We start from the raw sequence: 22,578 nt of genomic DNA on the forward strand, positions 1-22,578 counted from the left end.
CCGGAGTGAGACCTCATCTGGGTTGGAAACACTTAGGTCTCAGTGTTCTGAGGGAAACCAAAGCTTGCCACGTGTTCCTTCTAGCATAAAAGACAACTTGGGTCCGGGGCTGCGACACAGGCTTTCCTTGGCATGAGTTCTGGCACACAGCAAATCCCACCCAATACTCTGTCCCTTTGTTTCTGACAGTGTCACCCACAACTATGTTAAAGCATTGAGGTGTTCCGTAGAGACGATTTTTTTTTTTTTTTTTACTTACAGGAAGCAGGAAACAATCTTTTCCCGCGATTATAGCTTGTTAAGACAGCCTGTTAAAGATCCGTCTGGATTTTCATCTTGGTCACAAATGAATGTAATTTTAAAAAACTGTTGTCTCTGGGTATTTATTAAACATATATATTCCAAGACACCAATAGATTTGCATCTTAAAGAATTAAAAGCGGAATTTTGTTACAAGTCACCTCACCTCTTCCAAGTGGCTATTCTGTATCCTCTGAATGTACTGAACAGCTCCCCAGTAATACCAGACTGGAGCCAATGTGCTATTCAGGTCCAAGTATACTATATCTACTTTATCTCCTTAAACTACTGTTTTCTACTAATTTGGCCAGAATTACTTTAATAAAAGCAATTTGAGCTAATAACATTAATTACTGTTATTTGTATTATAATAAAATAATCATCATCATTTGGTTAAAAATGGATGACACCATTTAGTGCCTTTTTTTCCTTTTCTTTCTTTCTTTCTTTTTTTTTTTTCAGAGCTGGGGACCGAACCCAGGGCCTTGCGCTTGCTAGGCAAGCGCTCTACCACTGAGCTAAATCCCCAACCCCCCATTTAGTGCCTTTTAAAGGTTGCCATGTTTTGGTATAATACTAGAGAATGAGGAACAACTTGGCACTATTACACTTGCTTTGCATTTAAGAGTTTAAAAAGATTTACTTATTGTATTTTATAGGCCTCAGTATTTTGCCTGCACACATGTCTGTATACCATGTACATATCTGGTGCCAGTAGGCAAGAAGAGTGTATCAGATCCCCTTGAACTGGGATTACAGACAGTTGTGAGCCACCACGTGGTTGCTGGGAACCAAACCCGGGTCCTCTACAAGAACAGCCAGTGGTCTAACCACCGAGCAACCTCTCCATCCCCTGCTTTTGTTATCTCTCATTCGATTCCAGCCAGATACTCTTTATCAAGTATTGCCTATCATTTGGAATAGCCAAAATGATCTAAAAGCTCATTCACTAATTTAGAAGACTGAAAATTTCTGACCACCAAGAGATCATCTGAAGATATATAAACATCCAAGTATCAGGAAGTAGGTAAGTGACTGTGTGAAGCCCTGTGTACACACTCATGGGCTTCACGTAGTGGGAGCGTGACGTGATTTTTCTCGTTTTCACTTATAGTTATTGTTTCCTCGTTATGAACATGAGTTGCTTATGCTGGTTGACCTGTAAGTCAATGGATAACTGGACCCCTGAACTCATTTCCAGTAATTAGTCCCTAAAGGAGTTCTGAAGCCCCCAACCTTGTAACTGTGGGTAAATTGAGGAGTGATTACTGGCATAAAGGATGAAAACATTTTCAGAATTATCAAATAATGTTTACGGATGGTGTTTCAGAGTCAGCCCATGTTTTACCCCACACACATTGGCCTGGTGGGAGATCCTTCTCTTCAGCCAATGTTTTATGGTGAGAGTTGGCTTTCGGGCTGAGAAATGCGTTGTCTATCTCCCAGGCTTCTAGCACACCAATGATAAAAAGCAATCAATCAAACAAACAAATACCACACACACACACACACACACACACACACACACACACACACACCAAAACCCAAACAGAATCTGTGCTGGATTCTAGGGTCCCTCTGGCATCTCCTTCAATAGTCTACAATCCATCCCTTTAATGATCTATTCAGGGCACTGCCATTTTGAGGAAATTGAACACGAGCTTCTATTCTTTGGAGATTGTGTAAAGATACCAGTAGGGAACACTACTCTACTTAAACACAGAGGCTCCAAGCACTTCTCACTGACTGAACTCCAAGGAAATTAATCAGTTTCTACCGTGTCTGGCATTGCCACAGACTCAATAATGCTACACAGGTCAGCCATTCTCCCTTCCTACAGGATTCCCAGTGCGATTCCACTTTATTGGTCAATGTAGGTCATCGGTTGTAAAGATCAGTTGATTGGCAGGCTAAGTGCTCCTGATGGCACTTGGAGAACAGGACGTGCTCAGAAAGCTCAGTGTGAACCCTCCTGGCTTGTGGTGGTTAAGTCCCATTCTTTCATGACTTTGTCACACATGTATTAAATAGGACAGAACGTTTCACCCATTTCCCGTCTTGTCTATAAAGGATCCACTTTAGGGAACAGTTCTCATGTGCCTAGGGCATACTTAAAATGAAGCCATATTTCTCAAAGACATGCCTGCGTTATCTAAGTGAAAACGTACAGAATGGTTGAGGAATTCGGCAGGTGGGCGTGGCGCCCTGGCGCTTATGGTTAGCTATCCTTTCAGCCCTTTGCTCATCTCACTAAGGACTAATATGACCAAGAGCTGGGTATGTTTAAGAGGACTCGGAAGTGGTTGTGATTTCCTCAGAACACAGACTCTTACTTACGCATCTGTATTTCACGTGTGGCTGTGGTTTGCCTGCATGGGTGTCTCTGGTGCTGGGAACAGGACCGGGGTCCTCTGCAAGAGCAAGTGACGCTCTTAACACCGAGCCATGTCTCCAACCCCATGTCAGGGAATTCTTGTACCCAGTGTTTATCTAGTATCCTGGTCTTCATCTTGGAGACTGTCCCTCCATGCTTTCCCGTGCAGAGAAATAGGCCTCTGGACACGGTCCAGGGGCTTCGAGAACCTAAGGGCATAAGACACTCGTGCTCTTCCAAAGAGGACGGGCAGAGAGGCCATTTTTGATAAAATACAGACGTCTTGGTTTTTTAAAAGGTGCTCCTTGATCAGGCAAATTTTCCCCCTGAACTGATGTAGACACATTTTGTCCCCCATTTTGTTTTACTGTAATATGACAAGACATTACTGGCCGGGGCCCTGATTAACGAAGTGAATGTGTTTCTTAAATATTTACCCTAACATACAGGGTGTTTAGGTTGCAGATGTGTGGGAACCTTGTCAAGTTAAAAATAACAACGGAACGTTGGGATGCTAAGCGGAACCCACTGCCAGCCTTGATAGTCTCCATCCCGGGTTTCTGGCTACAAAATCTCAGCAGCTTGCACCCCTTAGATGCCATTACAGAAGTGAGTGTTTAGCTAGCAAAAATCCCAGTGAGAAAGAAGAAGCCTCGGGAGACCTCCCTCTCAGCTCAGTGTCTCCACACACTTTACTTGGGTGTGGAGTGAAGAGTCTTTCTGCTTTGTCTGGGTTTTAAAATACAATAATAAAGTGCAGAAGACCCCCAGGGACACCTCAGACAGGCAAGGCATCTCGGTCCTGGAAGGGAAAAACCTGGGGAAGGAGAAAATGAGGAACAGGCTACATCCTCCCCACAGTGGCACCTTTAGAATTTAGATAGGACAGCCACCGAGGCCTGCTCTTAGCTTGCACACAGGAGGGAACACCTCTCATAGGAGTATGGACTAGGAACTTATATGTGAATTTAAACCACTGGCACAGGGGAGAAGGACAACATTGGGCAGGGCTGTGACAAGGATGTATAAAGGGGGCGTTGCACGGGGTGGGGGTTCAGACTCAGGAGTAGAGATCGAAGGGAGAGTTCACTATGACTCATATCTGAAAAGGCCAGAGAGGAGAGAAGGAAGCATGTGGACACAGAGTTAACAGTCAGCTTGATTAAAGTCTGTCTTTTAAGACGTCTGGAGAAGAGAGAGGTGATTCAACATCTAACATACAGAAAGAGACTTCACAGGGATAACCCTCTGTAGACGACCTAGTGACAAATATTGAGTCAGATTAAACATGAACAAAACCATTAAGCGTTCCCCGGGCTTCCACCCGAAAGATTGGGTTTCGTTAACACCGGGCGAGTGATTACCTTATATACATTTGAGATTATTCCATGGCACTCCCTGTCAGACAAATCCCTGGCCTTTAATCTGCACTCTGAAAACTACCAGCTTCCTGGTTTAATTTGACACAATCCCAGCGAGTGGCCTGCAGGAGCCAGCACTCACCCCAGCAGATCTCCCACACCGTGAAGAGCAGTGCCCACGTCTAAGCAAACAGCCAAGGGACTAAAGCAACAAGACGTAGGGACTGGAGTGAGATTTGATCACCGTTCCTCGGGGTTTCTCACCGGTTCCGGACTCAGTCTCAAGTGTCAGGGATAGTTGGATCCCTTTTAAAGTGAGTGGATTGCACTGACTGAGGGCAGAGAGAAAAAGCCAGCACTCTGTGCACGTCTCCACACATGCCTAGACAACAACAGTTCCGTGCACCCGTTTTTGTCACAGGAAACTTTATTTCAAAAGCAGTGGCTTTTTTTTTAACCCCTCTGTTTCCAGTCAGAGCTGGAGAGCACATCCGACTATGAGCTTGTTCTAAGACGGGAGGCTAAGCAGCGTCATCAAGTTTCACAAGAAGCAAAGCAAAACAAAACAAAACCAAAAAACCTGTTGCTTCACATCGTCTCAGAGTTCAAGAGTTTATGGTCGAGCTCTGCTTACCTCACAGCCTCAGCTCCAGAGACGTCTCTCAAGTGCAAAAGCAGGATGCCAAGGTGCAAGGCTGATTTCTCCTTGCACACAAGTTTCAGCTGTCAAAGCATCCAGCTCCTCAGGAAGAACCAGCCCCCTCTTGCTAAACACCAATGAGGAAGCCACACAGCACATGTGGGCAGAGGCTTCCCTGGGAGCCAGTCACAGTCTGCACTTATCTGGGACAGAGGTGCCAAACGAACTTGGCGCATGTCACACAAAGCATCCCATTGTGATGTCCTGCGCATCTATCGAGGAGGAAAGAGTTCTAAGAAACCCTTGCCAATCTGAAATCTTGCTTTTGTTAGCTGTGACTTCCATTCATTAAGAGTAAAGCAGAAACATCTGGTGACAGCCTCCCAGGGAACCAGTCAGATTATCTAGAACCCAGCCATACGCTGAGATACTGCTTAACTTCTGGGATGCACTGCGGCGGCGGGGGCGGGGGGGGGGAATGTTTGCCTTGGCTGGTGGAGGACCCAGATCTGAGACAATGACATGAGTGACGGTCCCCATGGCCAATTGGCTATGCTCCTTCCAAAAAGACCGTCCCAATGGTCTTGTTGATGGTTTATATCTATCCCACGCTCGCACAGAGGAGCAGAGTGTAGCTTGAGACCTGAACATCTGCCTACGTCTGACAACTCTGCCCACGGCCTGGAACAAAGGCTAGAATATATAGAGGTAAGAGAAGACTTGGGGAGGGGGCTTTATCTATGCTGCTACGGGGAGACCGACATCCCTGCAGGGTAAGGTGTAGCGGTATGCTACACAGTCCTCTTGTGACTGTGACCTTTGTAGGAGGAGTAGACATAGCTTCAGTCCCACCCCTGGGAAGAAATGCCCCCTGTCTATCACAGCGTCACGCCAGTCCGAACCATTTCATTTTAGGAAATTTCCCTTAACCTTCCTCATGACTGTCCTCGCCTTTGCTCTTTCTCAAACTGCATCGCCAACTTGTATGTCTACCTAGTACAAGTGTAAATTGATCGGGACCCCACACACCCACACCCACACACACATTATATACTTGACCTATTTAACCTATTTCAGTAAATAGTAGTTGAATAAATAATCAGTCAAAGGCTAATAACTGACTGACTTTCTGTAGTGTATATGTTATATATGAAGTCAAGCCAATACAGTAATGAGGTGAACCTTTGGAAAAGTAGCTCTAAATACGGAAGGAAGGAAAAGATTATTTACCTGTTTTTCTGGTGATGGGGTTGGGGGCAGGGTCAGGAGCTTCACACCCTGTCACAAAGGTGAAGGGAAGGAAGAATAGGGCAGGTAGAAACAATTGTTTCCACAGAACTTTGAAGTAAACTAAAGAAAGCTGCCACCATAAATTTAAAAAACAAGAGAACACACAAGATTTCAACTGAATTAAGTTTATTTTTACCACAAACTGAATTAAGTTTATTTTAATCACGAACCTCTGTAACTATTTGAGAAACGGATAAATATGTTGTTTCACAGCCAACTATCCACAGACTTAGTAGCTTAAATACCTGCTTTAAATTTATTTTATTGATTTTAAATTAAATTTCATTCATGTGCATGTATACATACTTGTGTATACATCATACTTGTGTATACATACTCTGTGTGTGTGTGTGTGTGTGTGTGTGTGTGTGTGTGTGTGTATGCACGCATGCGTGCCTGCATGCATGCAAGCACCATGCACATGTATGGATATCAAATGACTGTAGCTGCTTGTATTACGAATGCTAATACCCCCCAAAAACTGTAAGAGAGTATCTTCATGCAGCTTCTGGGATCCTGCTCTCACTTGGTTCTGATTGGTAAATAAAGATGCCAACAGCCAATAGTTGGGAAGAACAGATGGAGGCGGGACTTTAGGATTTCCCCCGGCTTGAGATTGGGAGGAGGAAGAAGGGAGAGATCCGCCATGTTGGAAGAGTGTGGCGGAGAGAAGAGACACCAGACCTAAGAATAGTAAGGTCAGAGAGACATGGCCACCATGTGCAGGATCTGGGAGAATGCAGCCCAAGGGCTGCCCAGCTGGGTCCAGAGCAACCAACGTAGAAGATAGAATTAGTAAGTAGTAAGTCGGGATTAACTGAATGGAGGTTAGCCAGTAGTCCAGCTCTTGTACTGCTTACGGCATAATAGAATATAAAGGCAGTGTGTGTGTCTTTCATTTGAGACCCTAAGCCATTGAGGCAGGTAGCAAACCCAATGCTGGGATTAATTAATTAATATTAGAGTCAACAAATGACAATTTGAGGTAGTTGGTTCTCTCTGTCCTCCATGTGGATCCTGTGTATCGAATTCAGGCTTAACGGCAAACACCTTCACCTGCTGAACCATCTTGCCAGTCTAAAACATCCGTTTTATTAATCCTGATTTTGTACGTTAACTAAGCCCACCTGGGCCATCCTCTTGCTCTGTGTGATATGATCAAAAGCCATGGCCTTCTGTCAGATGCAGGCCTGGAACATGATTCACAGATAACGCCTGAGCGTCGATGGGGATGGCTGCGAAACACACCCGGAGTCTTAGCTGGACCTTTCCCTGCCTGTGTACCCCCTGTGGTTCCCTCTTTCCATGTCATCTGTCTTGGTAACTAGATTTCCTGTCTTGACACTCTTCCCAATGAGCATTTTAAAGACCAACATGTCTATGTTCCAGCTTTAAATGGTCAAATCGGTGTTTCAGGGGAATGAGCAGAAGGTGCATTTTTTTTTTCCAGTTCTTGAGGAAAATCTCCAGGCCTTGCACATGCCAGGCAAGTCCCCACCTCTCCAGTCAGTGAGAGTCACTTTGACATGAATTCCTGGCCAATATAATTCCTAATCTGGCCTGGGATCCTGAAAGAGATGAAGGAATAAAATTCATAGAAAAACCAAGAAATTATGAAGCAGAGTTAAGTTGAATCATGCCAGGCTCTAGTGGCAACACTCCATAATCAAAGCACTCAGGGAAAGGCTGTAGGAGAGTCTCAGGAGAGAGCAGCCTGTTACAGAGAGACTCCCGAAACGACTCCCTTGGCCCATGAGATCTTGTCTCAAAACAATAGCAACAAAATATGATCGGAAGATAAAGAGATCCACTTGATAAAGGGTCGATTAGAAATTCCCGTGACAAACAGCCAAAAAAAAAAAAAAAGTATTAAGGATTCCTGACCTGAATCAAGTCGAAGGAAGACTCAGGAAGTCCTTGAGAATAAAGTAATTAGCATACAGACCCGACTTAAAGAACTCTATGCAGGAGATGAGTCAAGTAAAAGAGCTTCTGGCCCATTCCAATACCTAAGTGCTCTATTATCCTTCCAGCCATGGCCTCATTCACAGTGGGAAAACAGCTCCTGTGCTGGTTTTAATTTCTCTCTTGCGCACTTCACATGCATAATAAAATGGTCATTGTTTAATGACACCTCTTTATTATAGCATGGAAATACATTCAGGGTAATATGTCACAAAGCAATAGATAACTAAATAACTAGACGACTACTGTGCAAAAATGATTGCATAGATCGAATCACACAGATTAGGTAGCAACCCAGTTTTGATGATCATTAATATGTGCTGGTCCCAAGATTCATGTCAGTGACATTTCAAGTTGCTATGATGGGAGGATGGGTAGCAGCAGCAGTCATAGCTCTGGCATACCCCAGGGTATCCTCTCTGCTCAGTTCTGTTCAAAGTGCTAGATGTATTTAGCTCACATGGTTCTCAGAGGAAACCCCAAACCATCACTATCCCCATCACCTCAGTGAAGGTTCCAGACCCATAGAAAGGGTAAATCGTTAGACAGTAGTACAAGTCCTACAAGTCAGTAGCTGGGCCATTGAACCCTGAGGCTCTGACTATAGGTTTCTGTGATTATCCGGGCTATCATTTTGAAAAGATCAAGATAGTTATGTGTGTGCCTGGGGACTCCAGAGTCACCGAACTCCACAGCCATGAGAGAGTGGCATGTGAGAGTGGGATATGTGTCGAGCAGAGGAAAAGAAGTGTGGCATAGAGAATGCAGGTGCACTGAAAAAAACCAAGAAGCATGTCTTCCCTTCTCCTGCCTACCTAGTGTTCATGGACACAGACGACTAATGCTTCTCTCCCAGGGAGTTGCCATACAGACATTATGGCACAGGAGATCACAGCCAGTTCCACAGCTGCAGCATGACATATCTTCAGACACATCCAGTTAACATTTCCTCTCATTTAAAGGCCTTTCTCTCAGGAGAGCTCCCAAGTCTGTTTGCACTTCAAGGTCTAATTGCTTCAGGAAAGTTTAATATTCCTTGGTAAAGCCGGAGACACAGTTCACTCAGAAGTTCGAGTTTACTCTCCCCTCTGTTATTTCAGAGTGATGACATTGGGGGAAAAAAAACCCTCAAAAGCCCCCAGCACTGTGTTGGGCAGTTGACCATGAACTAGGTCATTCCTTTGTAAACAAAATAATGGAGTGTTAAGGAATACAGTCAGCCTTTTATGGCTTCAGTCTCTACTCCTGGGATTCTCCCAACCACGGGTCAGAAATATTCGAAAGATTGCATTTGTACTGAGTACACAGAGAATGTTTTTCTTTTCACGCTATTGCACAAATGGTGCAGCCTCGCATCTGTTCTCATGCATTCTACAACAGATGTTGGATGCCACCTGGAGACGGTTTATGTTATGCAGGAGGGTGTGCATAGATTATATGCAAGCACTATGTGGTTTTTATACAAAGAATTTGAGGTTTTTATTGTGCAAAGTATGGGTTTGGGTATCTGCAGAAAGTTCAAAATCCATGTCACCTGGGATACTAAGGGGTGGCCATACTATTGAAGAATTTTGCTGCAGTTAGATTTTTCCATCTGTAGAATTGAAATGAAAGTCAGTTTTCCCTTTCTGTTTAGCTTTTCTTTAAAAATCCTACCAGGCTAGCAGAACTGAGATTCAGGTGAAGCCTACTCTTCAATTTCTACCAGGTTTTAAGAAGACTTGCCTAGAATTTTGCTCAAATAGATGTTTGGAATCATGCGAGAAACTTCTAACATGGTCCTGGGAACGCTAGAGGTGAAATTCCAGTAGAAAGAGTTTTGAACTATCATTTCTAACCATAGTAATTGGATATTATTAAACACTGCAAGAGGCAGGATTTGAACAGGGAAAGAGGTGCAAGGCCCATGTAGATTTCAGAATTTGGAACTAAGCCAACGAGTTGATTTTGCATGGGGTTTCCCTGTGCTCTGTGGAGTTCCGTGTCCCTCAGTTTCTGAAGACACGGTGGACTTTGAAGTGGGCTCTCCACCTCCTCAGAGGCTGCTTTTGTTTCAGTTCAGCCAAGACAAAGCCACTAAATGGGTTTTGCAAAAACTCTCTTGGACTTTGTCTTTATGCTGTGAGCCGATGAAGGCCAAGGTAAGTAAATACCAGGTCGGCATTTAGCCCAGCAAACAAAGATGTCCGTCACACGATGAGCAAGAAGTAGATAGAAATCTCTATTATAAGAGGCTCTCATGGCCGGAAGGCAGGGTCTGAGAGGTCAGAACATCAGATGAGCAAGCCCTGGGGACCCACACCCCACAGAAAACTCCAGACGTGGCTACAGAGCAGGGTAGACAGGACAGACAGATCCTGGGAGTTCGCCAGCCAGTCAGCCTAGCAGAAATTGGCAAGCTTCTAGTCCAGTCAATGGCCCTGTCTGAAGTCAATGAGGAGGAAAAAAGTAAAGGATGGATCTCTCCTGCCTTCACATGTGTGCACACTGCTGTGTATCCACCCCGAGAAGGAGAAAAAAAATAACCTCCTAAATTAAGATGTGCACCCATCCTCTTAGAGTGGGCTCAAGCCTATTGTCAAAGCAGGAGGCAGGCACCCCAACGGGCCAGGGATTAAAGACTCGATTCCTTCTCTTCCTAGCCAATTGGAGTAGACATGGTGCAGTGGGCACTTTAAAAGCCCAGAGGATTGTTTTCCTCAACAAGAACTGAAGCTCCTCCTCAAGTACCACAGGTTGGCCTTGTGCAGGCAGTATTGCCAGCGGTGCCCCTCCATTGACATGTCCCAGCTGGCAGGTGGGAACCGAGACAGTCTGTTCCCAGGCAGGGCTAAAGAGGAGTACACTAGCTTAGTGAGATGAGTGAATTGGAACAATGCCCAAGGAGAAATTGCCTAGAGCGTTGTTCTAGTTCGCTCTCTATTGCTGTGATAACCTTGATCGAAAGAATGGTGAAAAGGAGAGGGTTTATTTCAGCTTTACAGTTCCACATTAACACTTCATCACAAGAGAAATCAGGGCAGGGGCTCAAACAGATGTCTGGAGGCAGGAATGGAGGAAGCAGAGCCGGTGGAGGAACGCTGCTTACTGGCTTGCTTCCCTTAGCTTCTCAGCTACTCTTTTTTTTTTTGGTTCTTTTTTTCGGAGCTGGGGACCGAACCCAGGGCCTTGTGCTTGCTACTCTTCTTACATAGGCCAAGATCACCCCGCTAAGGATGGCGCAGCCTAGGGATGGCGCGGCCTAGGGATGGCACCGCCCACAGTGGGCTGAGCTGCCTGCGTCAAGTAACCGTTAAGAAAATGCCTCACAGGCATGGCCATAGGCCAATCTGACTGAGTTAATTCTTCAGTTCACATTCCTGTTTCTTAGGTGACTGTGCGTTTTTGTAAAGTTGACACGGGAAGCTGACTATGGCAAGAATTATGCATGAGTGGTGCCTCTAGCTGGCCACTCAGGGGATGGACCTAACAGGGATGACTGGCTCTGGGTTTGAGTACTTCTGGGTCAGCTAGCTTGGTTCTCCTCCTGTGCCTCTGATTCAGGTACAGGTTTCTACTGTATATATTGGGTCACCTGAGAATCTTATAACATGAACCATCAAGGGTCAAATTTCATACTTTCTTTCTTTGATGTGACTTCAGAGTGTGGTCGGACTTGAAAGACGCCTTTACACAGTGAGTTATGTTATACTGAAGATTCAGGTCTTAAAAATTAAAGCAAATGAAGCCAGCCATGATGGCACATACTTGCAATCCCAGCACTTAGTAGGCTGAGGCAGGAGGATTGAGTTTGAGGTCACATGGAAACACATACTTTAAAAAAGAACCTAAGCCAAATCCCAAGGGACAACAGAGCATAAGGGGTGAGGAGGTTGGGCCTGAGGATCAGTGTGACTGCTGTGTGAGAGTTCCTTCCAGAAAGGGCTGTGATGCTGCTCCCATGGGCTTTCAACAGCATGGCTGCCTGTACAAGACATGCAAAGATCATACCAGTAATACCCAAATGCAGAGGGAAGGAAATCTGACAAGTCCCCACCCTTAGACAAAAAGCTGTGGGCAGTCAGTGGACTGGGAGGGAAAGGGAATCAGTTCTTCCTTTAGTTCATTTAGGGATGAGACTCCAATGCCAAGGAATGCCCTTAACGCATGCTAATGAGCTCTACACTAACTGGACCCAGTAGGTTACGCGTGTCTGTGTGTGCACGTATGTAGTCACACAAACACTTGCATAATTGTAGAGGAGGCCATGAATTTGAGATAGGGCTATAGGAGGGCACCAGGAAAGTTGGAGAGAGGAGAAGGGGCAGAAAGGATGAAAGTACAGTAATTCTCAAAATAATAAATAAACAACAAAAACCAAGTCTAGAAAGCAGTAATTAAATAAGAGCATCTGTCTGGGCTCGGATCTGTGTAAATTGTGCAATTACTTAATTTCTTTCTAGCTCAATTTCTCATCCATAAAATGGGGACAATCATAGCACCTGTTGTGTTGTAAAATGGTGTCATGGGGAGGGGAGCCCTGCCAAGGTGTCCCCCTGAACAATCAGGTCATGTGACAGGCCTAACGCAAAAGGGAGTTCATTTGGGAGGAAGAGGTCCTGGGGAAGTGCATAGAGCAGAAAATGGTGGGAGACAAAGGGCAGAAAGAGAGAGGAGAGAAAGGAAGAGGAGAAGAGGCTAGCTGGGGGGGGGGGGGGGGGGAGACAGGCAGGCAGGCTCAACAGTCCTTTTTCTAGCGAGACTACCTGGCTGTTGCTAGGTAACTGGGGCAAAGCCTAGAGGAAACGCTAACACCACCTTCTCATGAAATTACTAAGATTAAACATCTTAATATTTATAAAGAAGTACTTGGAACAGTGCCTGGTTACAGTGATGGTTACTTACTTTCTCTTACAGGAGATAAATAGGATTTTAAAATCGTGTCCTTGACGAACTGTGTTCCTATTTCCCTGCTGTAGTCATACCTAAGAGTAAGACCTTAAGCTGCACCCCGTTTATGTCATCCATTAATTCTCAACTACACTGTGTAAAGTCAGGTAAAAATAGGTTTTTGAGAAAGTGAGGAAGCATGCAAACTTAAAACCAAAAAGAACAGAGAGACAGAGACATCCATATTTTTTAAAGTTAGCTGTATTTTTGACTTAATCCATTTAAATCAAGTAGAATTCATCTAGACGGCAAACTCAATACAGGATGGAGAATTCACGGGATAAGAGGAACAGATTTTTAACAGACTCATCCATGATGCTGCATGTGAACCCCAAGAGCTCTGCATCCTAACACAGGATTTCAGAGCTGAGGAGGTGGGGCTGTGACCTGTAGGGCGGCAGGCTATGAAAGGTACCTTGATTTCTGGTTGAGATAGGTCAATTCCCCAGGGGACCATAAGGGACGGCAGGTGCGCTCCAGTCTCCTAGGAGATCAGAGCCCTGTCAGGTGGCTGCAGCCTCTCAAAGCCCCCTGTAGACAGATCGCGTAGGGCAATGCCTCAAGGCCCTCCTCCACAGGTGAGGGCGTGACCACAGATTCAAGACAGATCAGATGTAGATGCAAGACCACGCCCCCAAATATGTAGATGAGGTCTTCCCAAGCGCTCAGGCAAAACCAATAGGAAGTACCTGCTGTCAGACACTGACCCGTCCAAAAACCCTATTTAGAAGGAGTAAAGAAGAATCCTATTTAGAAGGATTAAAGGTGTGCAGGAATTACTCCATCTTCTGAGAGCTTCTGTCATAAGAGCTGTAACACTGCCACTTGGGGAAGAGATCTGCTCTCCCGAAATTGCTGCCAGAAGTTCCCCTGAACCCCTCTCTGGCTAGTCAGTCTCCTGCTGGCTCAGTCCAGCCCAAGCAACCAAAGCGGAGGCAGAGAAGAGAAGGACCAGCAGCAGGAGGAGGTTGGGGCGAAGTCTCTTCTCCCTCTCTCCCTTCCTGAGTTCTCTTCCCTCTTGAACCCGAGCACCCAACTGGGCCAGAGATCGCTGGGGAAAGCCCCTGGCATGCAGCACCACAGTGACCAGTGGGGAAGAATTCAGTCTGCCTTTGGTGATTTCATTTTCTTTACCATGGGGCCAGCCACAGTAAAACACATGTTCTTAATAACCAGTTCTCCTGGTAGAAAGAAAACCTAAGATGTAAGCACTGGATAAGGAAGACCTAATTGGTTAAAGACGTATAAAGGGTCTCGGTTGTTCTACACATCTGTGGGCTGATGTCTTCCCGTGTGGGATGCTACTGGGTCTTGGAAAGCATCGGAGAAGGAGAAAGAGTGTGGAGAATCCACCTCTTGATTTTCTGTGTTAGAAACTGGCCTGTGAGGCAAAGCACTGTGAACCACAATCGGTCTTGGGGCTGCCTTCCCAGGGTGAATGAACTCAGCTACTGCTAAGTCCTGGAGATGAACCCTGGAAAGGAGGCTTCCAAATGTATTTGCTCTCCTGGAAGGCAGGCAGGGTCTTTACTACTGCTTTGGCAGATGGAGGGTTGTATGGCTCAGAAAATGAACCTTAGTAACTGATGGTTCACGGTGAGAGCCTGGGACAAAATAATGTGCAAAATGTCCCCTCATCCTCACACTAAGCAGGACTGAGTGTAGAGGAAGTCGAGGAAGGGAGAGAGCAAGCACAGGGCTGGACAAGGCTCCTCTTGTGGAGTCAACTTATAAGCAGTGCCTGCTTGTTTCAAGGAACCGATGAGGAGATTCTCTTTTGGTGTCGAGAAGAAAGATCAGAGAAAGGAACACTGAAAAAGTGAAGAGAGTAGGTTGCAGCAGTTAACGGTGTAGGACTCGCTCTAATTTGTTTTGCAAACTATTTGCGAGGCGATGGAGGAGACCTGTATTTCCTGAACACAGCATCCCTGCGCTGCAGATAGGATCACTTGTCCTGCCGACAGCACAGGGATGACATTCAGGCCTGCCCTCCACTGTAACCTCTCTCCATAGCCGCAGAGGTAGGCTCGTGGAAGACCTCAGAGAAGGTGCCTAATGTGCTGGATGCTGCAGACTGCAACCCTCCGAGCTCATTCCCATCTACTTCTGGGGACGTGCCCCTGCTGACTGCAACCCTCCGAGCTCATTTCCATCTACTTCCAGGGGACATGCCCGGAGCATTTATCTCCTTCGCTTTGGCCGCTCACAAACAAAACCAATCTGCTCATGACAACTTCTGAGCAGCTCTGGGAGATAAATAAAGCCCGGGGATGAAGGAAATTTCTAGAATTAAAGGACTGAGACCAGTGCCTCCCAGACTACTGACTGAAGAGTGTGGTTCACCTGAATCACAGTTCTGATGTCGGGGGAGGAATTTTAAAGAAAAAACAAACCCAATGGGTAAATTAACCAACTTTCCTTTTCAAAAGAGGTTTTCTGTTTCAGGGTCTTATCCGCCCTACACCTAAGCTGTGGTTTAGCTAAGTCATAAAATCTCACTCAGAGCCAACGTTTTGGATGTGTGTTGAACTACTCTCTTCACATTGGGCCAGTGTCCCTCCAGAGTGTCACCTCCATTTTTAGTTTACTGTTATTGTTACCAATTCTCTCTTCTACAGATGGAAAAAAATCTAACTGCAGCAAAATTCTTTAATAATACACTCACCCCTTCGTATCCATGATGTTGGCTTTGGACCCTCTGCAGGGTTAGTTTTTTTGTGTTCAGTGAGGCAGGCAGGCCCAACTGAGGCTACTGATTTCTCTAACTTCAGCTTGAATCTACAGAGAAAATAAGCTTTGGGGATAAGGTTTGTTTTCATGCTCAGAAATGCAGTCTATATTCTGGTGTGTTCAGGAGACCTCGGTCTGAAGTGGTTGTTGTTGTTACCATTAGTGTATTTGGTTTTCTTTTTCTCCAGAAAGTTTGCGAATGTCTTCTGGCTAGGAGTAAAGGTCCAGTTCGTGCATGACATCTGGGGCCCTGGGAGAACCCTGCTGTTTCCTTTGAGGATAGAAAAACCATGCTCCTTGTGTGGAGAGGAGAGTTTTGACAACCCACCAGGTCCCCTGGAGTCCCTCATGTTTTTCTCCATGGTTCTAAGGCCTTGTTTTCAGAGAAAACTCACGTATGTCAGTCAGAAGAAAGGCAAACTGACCTCTTACTGATGAACCATGGCCGCCATCATATTTTCTGTGGTGGAGGCCTCAAGAGACAGCCACCAGAGGTATAGATATGCATATAGAAGTGGGTTAAAGTCATCTAGTAAATAGGATCTCCCCAAGCTCCAAGAAGAAAGGACAGTCATTGTCTCTCACATGCAGGTTTGTTTTCTAGAGGAAAAAATTCCCTTCCACACGGCTTGGGAAGTGCTTTTATTATGCTATGAGAACAATCTGTCTTCTTGGACAACCTGGAACACAGATTTGTTTCATTTTTAACATGGTAGACTCAAATGAGAAAGACAGAGTGACAAAGTAGAGGGCGGTTTGATAGGATCCTACAGTGAGAACACAGCCTTTGTACATTCGGAGGACATATTTTTTGGACACATTTTCTACCAGTTCTGCCCGTGAATTGTGAAGTCTCTGACTTCCTGCCTCATGGGGTGATAGTTTTCCAACTCTCATGATGCCTTCTGTCACCCTGCCCTCACCAGAGGCCAACAGGTAAGATCATTTGACCTTTGGTGGCCCCCACAACTTATCAACCAAATAGAGCTTTATTCTCTATGGATTACACAGCCCCGGAAAGTTCGTTACAGCAATAGAAAATAGCTTAGGGTAGTGTGTATTTGATGTAGGTGATGAGATGGACAAGCACCAGAGGGGAGGTGGTGCTGAGTTCTCTTCAGGAAGGTAACGTCCCTGTCACTGGAAAAAAAAGATCTCCCAGGCATTTTGGGTGTGGTTGATTTTCTATGAGTCTTAATATAGTTTTATATAAAAATATCAAAAGCAGGGTAAACTCTTTGTAGTAAACCTCACAGCAAGCCGAACTCCCTTAATTGAAGCCCTTCACTTTTGACACAGGACATTGTTAAATCTTTTGTGGAGTGGAATGTTCTGCTGCGCCCTGGCTTCCTGAGGGGTGATAGCTATAACAGCTCTGAGTGGCTCTCAGCCAGAGCTTTGACTAAGGCAACGATAACTCAGACGTTCCCTTCTCTTTTCCTAGAGAACTCAGAAATCATTGTTGTCTTCACAGTAGAGATTCTTAAAAAGCCCTCCACATCATAACATTTCATATCTGTTTTTTGCTACCTTTAGTTTTTTTAAAGAACCCTTTCAACACCTAGTATCTTGAGCAATCTTTCTTAATTACCTGGAGAGACGGCTCAGTGGTTAAGAGCACTGACTGTTCTTCCAGAGGTCCTGAGTTCAATTCCCAGCAACCACATGGTGTCTCACAGCCATCTGTAATGGGATCTGATGCCCTCTTCTGGTGTGTCTGAAGACAATACGAGTGTACTCATAACATAAAAGAATAAATAAATTTAAAAAGATATTTAAAAAAAAAAAGAGCTCTGGGTGTTTTTGCAGAGGACCCAGGTTCAGTTCTGATAACATGGCAGTTCACAACAGTCTGCAACTTGAGTCTCAGGAGATCCGATGCCTTCTCCTGGCTTCTGTGAGCACTGCACTCCTGTGGGGCACATAAAACTGTGCAGGCAAAGCAAGCAGACCCATGCTAATCTTTTAAAAGCTCTTGGCCTTGAACATTGCTAACCAAAGAAGGGACATTTACAAACAATGGAATAGTAAATACTCCCAGTGTCCCTAAGATAGACCTTCACTCTGGAAAATGAAAGGCACACAAAATAGAGTTTTAAGTGTGGGTTTGCTCAATAGTTTTCAAATCCCCCTTGAAGTAAGTGTTCAAAGGGCTGCGGGCGTGTTTCCTCGGTATTGGCTCCACAGTGTGTACTGTGGCCCACCTGCACTGAAAGATCAAAGAAGAGAGGAATCCTTCCTGGGCTTAAAAAATGCCCCCCCCCAGACTCTTCTCCTGGAAAACTGCATCTGCTTTGCTCTCAGAGAGCTGAAAAATTTGATGAGAACTTTGCATTCTTCTTGCCCAGCAATTTTGAAATTTTTAATTTTTTATAGTACACGTGTATATGCATGTAAGAATTATGATTCTTTTATATGCAAATATAATACACAGAGTGTCATGATGTGTGTTTAGTTTTTGAGACAAGGTCCTACTATTGTAGCCCTGGCTCTGGTCTGGTAACCATTATACAACCCAGCCTGGCCCTGATGTCGCAGCAACTCTCCTGCCTCGGTCTCTGTAATGTTGGTGTTATATTTCTGCACCATCACACCTGAATTATTCTTCTCTGTTTAATTTTTGTTTTTCTTCTGCCAGAGATCTCAGAAGCAGAAGGGTGGAGACTTATTAAAAGACTACTCGGCACATAACAGAAACTGCCCAGACAAGGTATTCTGCCTCAAGACAAACATATAGGAGTACAAATGGGGGTAGGAAAGGTGTGAGGCATCAGACTGCAGCAGACTTACAGAACACCCACGCTTCCTTTGAGGTCTATGTTCTAGGGATAGTTTGTTTAAATGATTTGTTTACAAATTGTTTGGAAGCCTTGGTTTTATTTGTTCACGAACTATATCTGAAGACTGTCCAAGTCCCAGCATTGTCGTGAAGGTTGGGACTGGTATTGTAAAATACTCAGCATTGCGGGTACCTTCACCAAAAAGCGGTTTACAGTGACATCAGGCATCATGGCTACTTACCGTGGGTGTTCCAGCAGAGGATATGCAGGTTCGGTGTGTACAATACGGTTGTGTGTGAGTCTGTGGAAACCTCAGCTTACAATTCTCTCATTCGTGATTCTGAAGTCTGGAATTAGCCTAACCATCCATCACTGGAATGCTATTGGTCCCTTGCAGCCACGGGGTAGCCTTGGGCTGGCAAGCAGTATAATCTCATGAATGGCACCAGCCGGGGATCAGTGTGTGCGAGCCATAATGAAGGATTACTGGTTTGTCCAAGGGCTTACATCCAAAAGCCCACGGGTTTGTTGTGATGGTTTGTATGTGTTTGGCCCAGGGAGCAGCACTATTAAGAGGTGCCACCCTGTTTGGTGGGTGTGGCCCTGTTGAAGTGGGTGTGGCCCTGTTGGAGTGGGTTTAAGACCCTCACCCTAGCTGCCTGGAAGTCAGTCTTCCACTAGCAGCCTTCAGATGAAGATGTAGAACTCTCAGCTCCTCCTGCACCATGCCTGCCTGGACACTGCCATGCTCCCACCTTGATGATAATGGACTGAACCTCTGAACCTGTAAGCCAGCCCCAATTAAAGTTGTCCTGATAAGAGTTGTCTTTGTCATGGTGCCTGTTCTCAGCAGTAAAACCCTAAGACATTGCTGACCTCTCAATAGAGACACCTCTATTCCCACCTTTAAGGTGTCACACACCCCAGTTTCTTATGACACATCCCTCCAGCATAAACATGATGACTTCTGCACAAACTCTCCCTCACCGACCTCACTTCAAATAGCAACTCTGAAGAGACCGCCAGGCACCTTTGGCCATGCTGATTATCACACAGGTTTCCACCTTGAGTCTTACTGAAAATGAAGTGAGGCTATAAATGCTGCAGGGGTCCAACTGACCTACTGTGATAGCACCACCCAGATGTAGGCTGGGGCAGTCAGCATCACACAGAAGTCAGAGCAGAGGGCGAGATCCACCCCATCCCTCCTGCACCTTCCAGGGTTGGCTCTGTGCTCACCAGCAGGCTCCAAACGAAACCTGCTCTGTGTCACAAATCGTGAGTCCCAAGCCATCTGCCATGATGGCCCTGAAAATCTCGAGCTAACCTTGCTTACTTCTCAAGGGCCGTGCTTTGTAGCCTAACATTTCAGGACTTTCCAGGAAAGGGAATATAAATGGCCAGAGCCAGCATGGAGATTCTATACCCGATATTTTGTTATCCACGGGGTCTGTACCTGGTTCGGTATCTCTCCGAAATCATCTGTGCTCCTTGGATAGTGTTTTGTCTTGAATCCCAACTCTGCCTCAGAGGCTGGCAGTTGCAGGAGGTTTAATTTGTTCAGTGCTTACATCTCGCTTTCAGAGCTGAAGTCTTTCCTGACCCTGCCGTCCTTAGTAAGCCTGAAGCCACCTCGTGATGATGCTGGACAAACCACTTCTTTAACAAGTGGGGTGTACAGTTCCAGTCACCCGTGTGTGCAATAGTTGATTAACTAATTCCAGATGGCAGTCTCACCAGTCCCCTCTGGCACACTGGCATGTGCCTCTCGTGGCTTCTCTTGTACATGCACTTGTAATCCTACTTCTGAACGTATGGACTTCTGCAAGGTGGAGCCGTGCCTGTGCCATCTGTCAGCCTCCATGTCTAATACAGGGTGGGCACCAAGTTCTGTAATTCGGGGAACTGTTGGTGTCGGCTTGGAGTCTGGCATCAAGAAAATGCCAGACGGGGGAAGGGATGCATTACACCCAGGTCGTCTCTATCCAAATGCTTTTTTCCGGTAATAAGAAATTGCTGCTCTGGTGTTTGGTAATCGGTTAAGAAAAGAAAAAAAAAAAAGAAAAGAAAAGAAAAGAAAAGCAGCAACTCTTTGTTGAACACCAGCACTTATGGGAATTAGCCATTTGTAGCATTCGTAAACATACAGGCATGCAGAGAGACTGACAGACTCGCAGACACACACACACACACACACACACACACACACACACACACACACACACCACTTTAAGTTAGCTTAGTCACTTTATAGAACAGAAACAGGTGATGTTTCCTTTCTGTCCTTTGCCTGACGATCAGAGCTTTTGGGGCGATGTAGAAAAATTCTCTTTATCCAAAGATCCCTGTGATGAACACCCCTTTAAAGGATACTTTCGGCAAGGCTCCTGTGCACACTATGCATGTTAATGAGCCTAGTTAATATACTAGGAGCCATTAAGCATCAAGAGATTTGACTGAGGTGCAGATTTCAGCCTTCCTCGTAGGATAGAACTGAGAAGATCGAATTTTGGCTTTAGCTGGCTGATCTGGCTTGAAATAGGCTTTCGGTTCCTATTGTTAGGCAATGTCCATGTGACAGCTTGGGAAGAAAGAAGTTTCCATCTATTCAGTTCTAACATCTGGTTCAACTTGGCCATCACAGGGATGGCAAATACTGCAGACAGATCCTCCTACTGGCATGGCGACATAATGTCCTCATGTTGGTCTGAATATACCTTGTGGGATGAAAATGTCTACTTTTAGTCCAAAAAGATACAGTACCTCTTAGAACTCAGGTGGATCCTAAACACAGTTTACTATCGTGAGAAAGTGCTTCGGCAATGGAAACACTGTCAGAAATACTCAGATGGTAAGTGTTCTTATTAATGTGGCAAATCAACGTTAAGACCTGGCTGAGCCTGAGGCTGGCTTACGCATTGACACCCCAGTCACATTCTGCCTGGAGGCTGAGAGACTTCCGGGAAGATGCTGGAGTGGCCTGGACCAGCCAAGGCAGTGGCAAATGGCAGACTGTCACAGCTCTCCAGAGTTTTCTAACTGTGAATCTTTGCCATTGTCAAACAAGGACAGCCCTGCTCTCACACAGCTCTTTGCAGCAGACTCCAAATGCTGCTCTGTAGACCCACTCACGTCTCTGCAGAGTGGAGCACGCAAGGACGGCTGCTCCAACAGCGGCTCTCAACCTTCCTAATGCTTTGACACTTTCATATGTGTTCCTCAAGTTGTGGCGACCCCTGACCATAAAATTATTTGTGTTGCTACTCCGTAACTATACTTTGTTACTGTTATAAATCATAATGTAAATATCTGATATTTCCAATCCTCTTAGGCGACCCCTGTGAAAGGGTCATTCAACCCCAAAGGGGTCAAGACCCACAGGTTGAGAACAACTGCAGTAGAGGACCTATTAGGTCCAGAAGAATGTATCCAGCTGTCTTCTTAAATAAAGTATCCGTGCTCTTCAGTGAAAAATCAAAAGAGTGGTCAGTGTTTTCTTCATGTAATTCGCTGTCTGACTACTTACTCCCACAATCTCTCTTACCCAGATTCTTTATTCATGTTTTTAAGAAATACACTTTAATATAATTTATAAATGTGAATGATACCATGTTAAAGAGTAAAATTTAGAGCGTATTAACAGGGTTATTTTTCCATCCTCACTAACTCAATTTTTTTTCTCAGTCAGAAAGGAAACCCCATGTAGATTAACTGTCAGCATCAGTCATGCACCCCACTCAGCCCCTACAGACTCATACTTTGTCTCTACGGCCATTCATAGATGTTCTCTGAGGAAATTCACATCATAATCCTGTCCATTTATATGTAGACTATTTGTGCTTTTGATGTTTGATGTTTGTTCTTTACATAGTCATAACACACACACACACACACACACACACACACGCACACACACACACGCGCACACACACACACACACACACACACTTGCTTATTTTTTTCCTGTTACCTTTTATATTCTAAATTATTTCCTTTGAAGCACAAAATATTTTAATTCTGGTAAATTTCAAATTTAGCATTTCTTTGAACTTTCATCAATTTCAGTATGACAGCTGGGAAATCATTGCCTGACACAGCTAAAATTACATGGTTTTAGTTCTGACTTTTATTCTGTGATTAGTTACACATTTGCTTTAATCAATTTTTTAATTGATACACATAAAGGGCAAACTACAGCCATTGTATTTG

General features: G+C 45.0%; 1 protein-coding gene across 3 annotated transcripts in view; it reads right to left on the reverse strand.

Moving 5' to 3' along the window:
* Positions 1 to 7,826, reverse strand: part of Stard13 (StAR-related lipid transfer domain containing 13) — a 396,060-nt gene extending 388,234 nt beyond the window's left edge. The window contains exon 1 of one of the 3 annotated variants that reach the window (XM_017598426.3): positions 4,670 to 7,826. The gene's annotated coding sequence lies outside the window, so the exon portion shown is untranslated. The remainder of the gene's footprint in view (positions 1 to 4,669) is intronic. The other 2 variants (XM_017598424.3, XM_063271572.1) reach the window with 2 other exon arrangements.
* Positions 7,827 to 22,578: the final 14,752 nt, after the last annotated feature.

Source organism: Rattus norvegicus, chromosome 12 (genome assembly GCF_036323735.1).
Source record: "Rattus norvegicus strain BN/NHsdMcwi chromosome 12, GRCr8, whole genome shotgun sequence".
NCBI classification, from domain to species: Eukaryota; Metazoa; Chordata; class Mammalia; order Rodentia; family Muridae; genus Rattus; species Rattus norvegicus.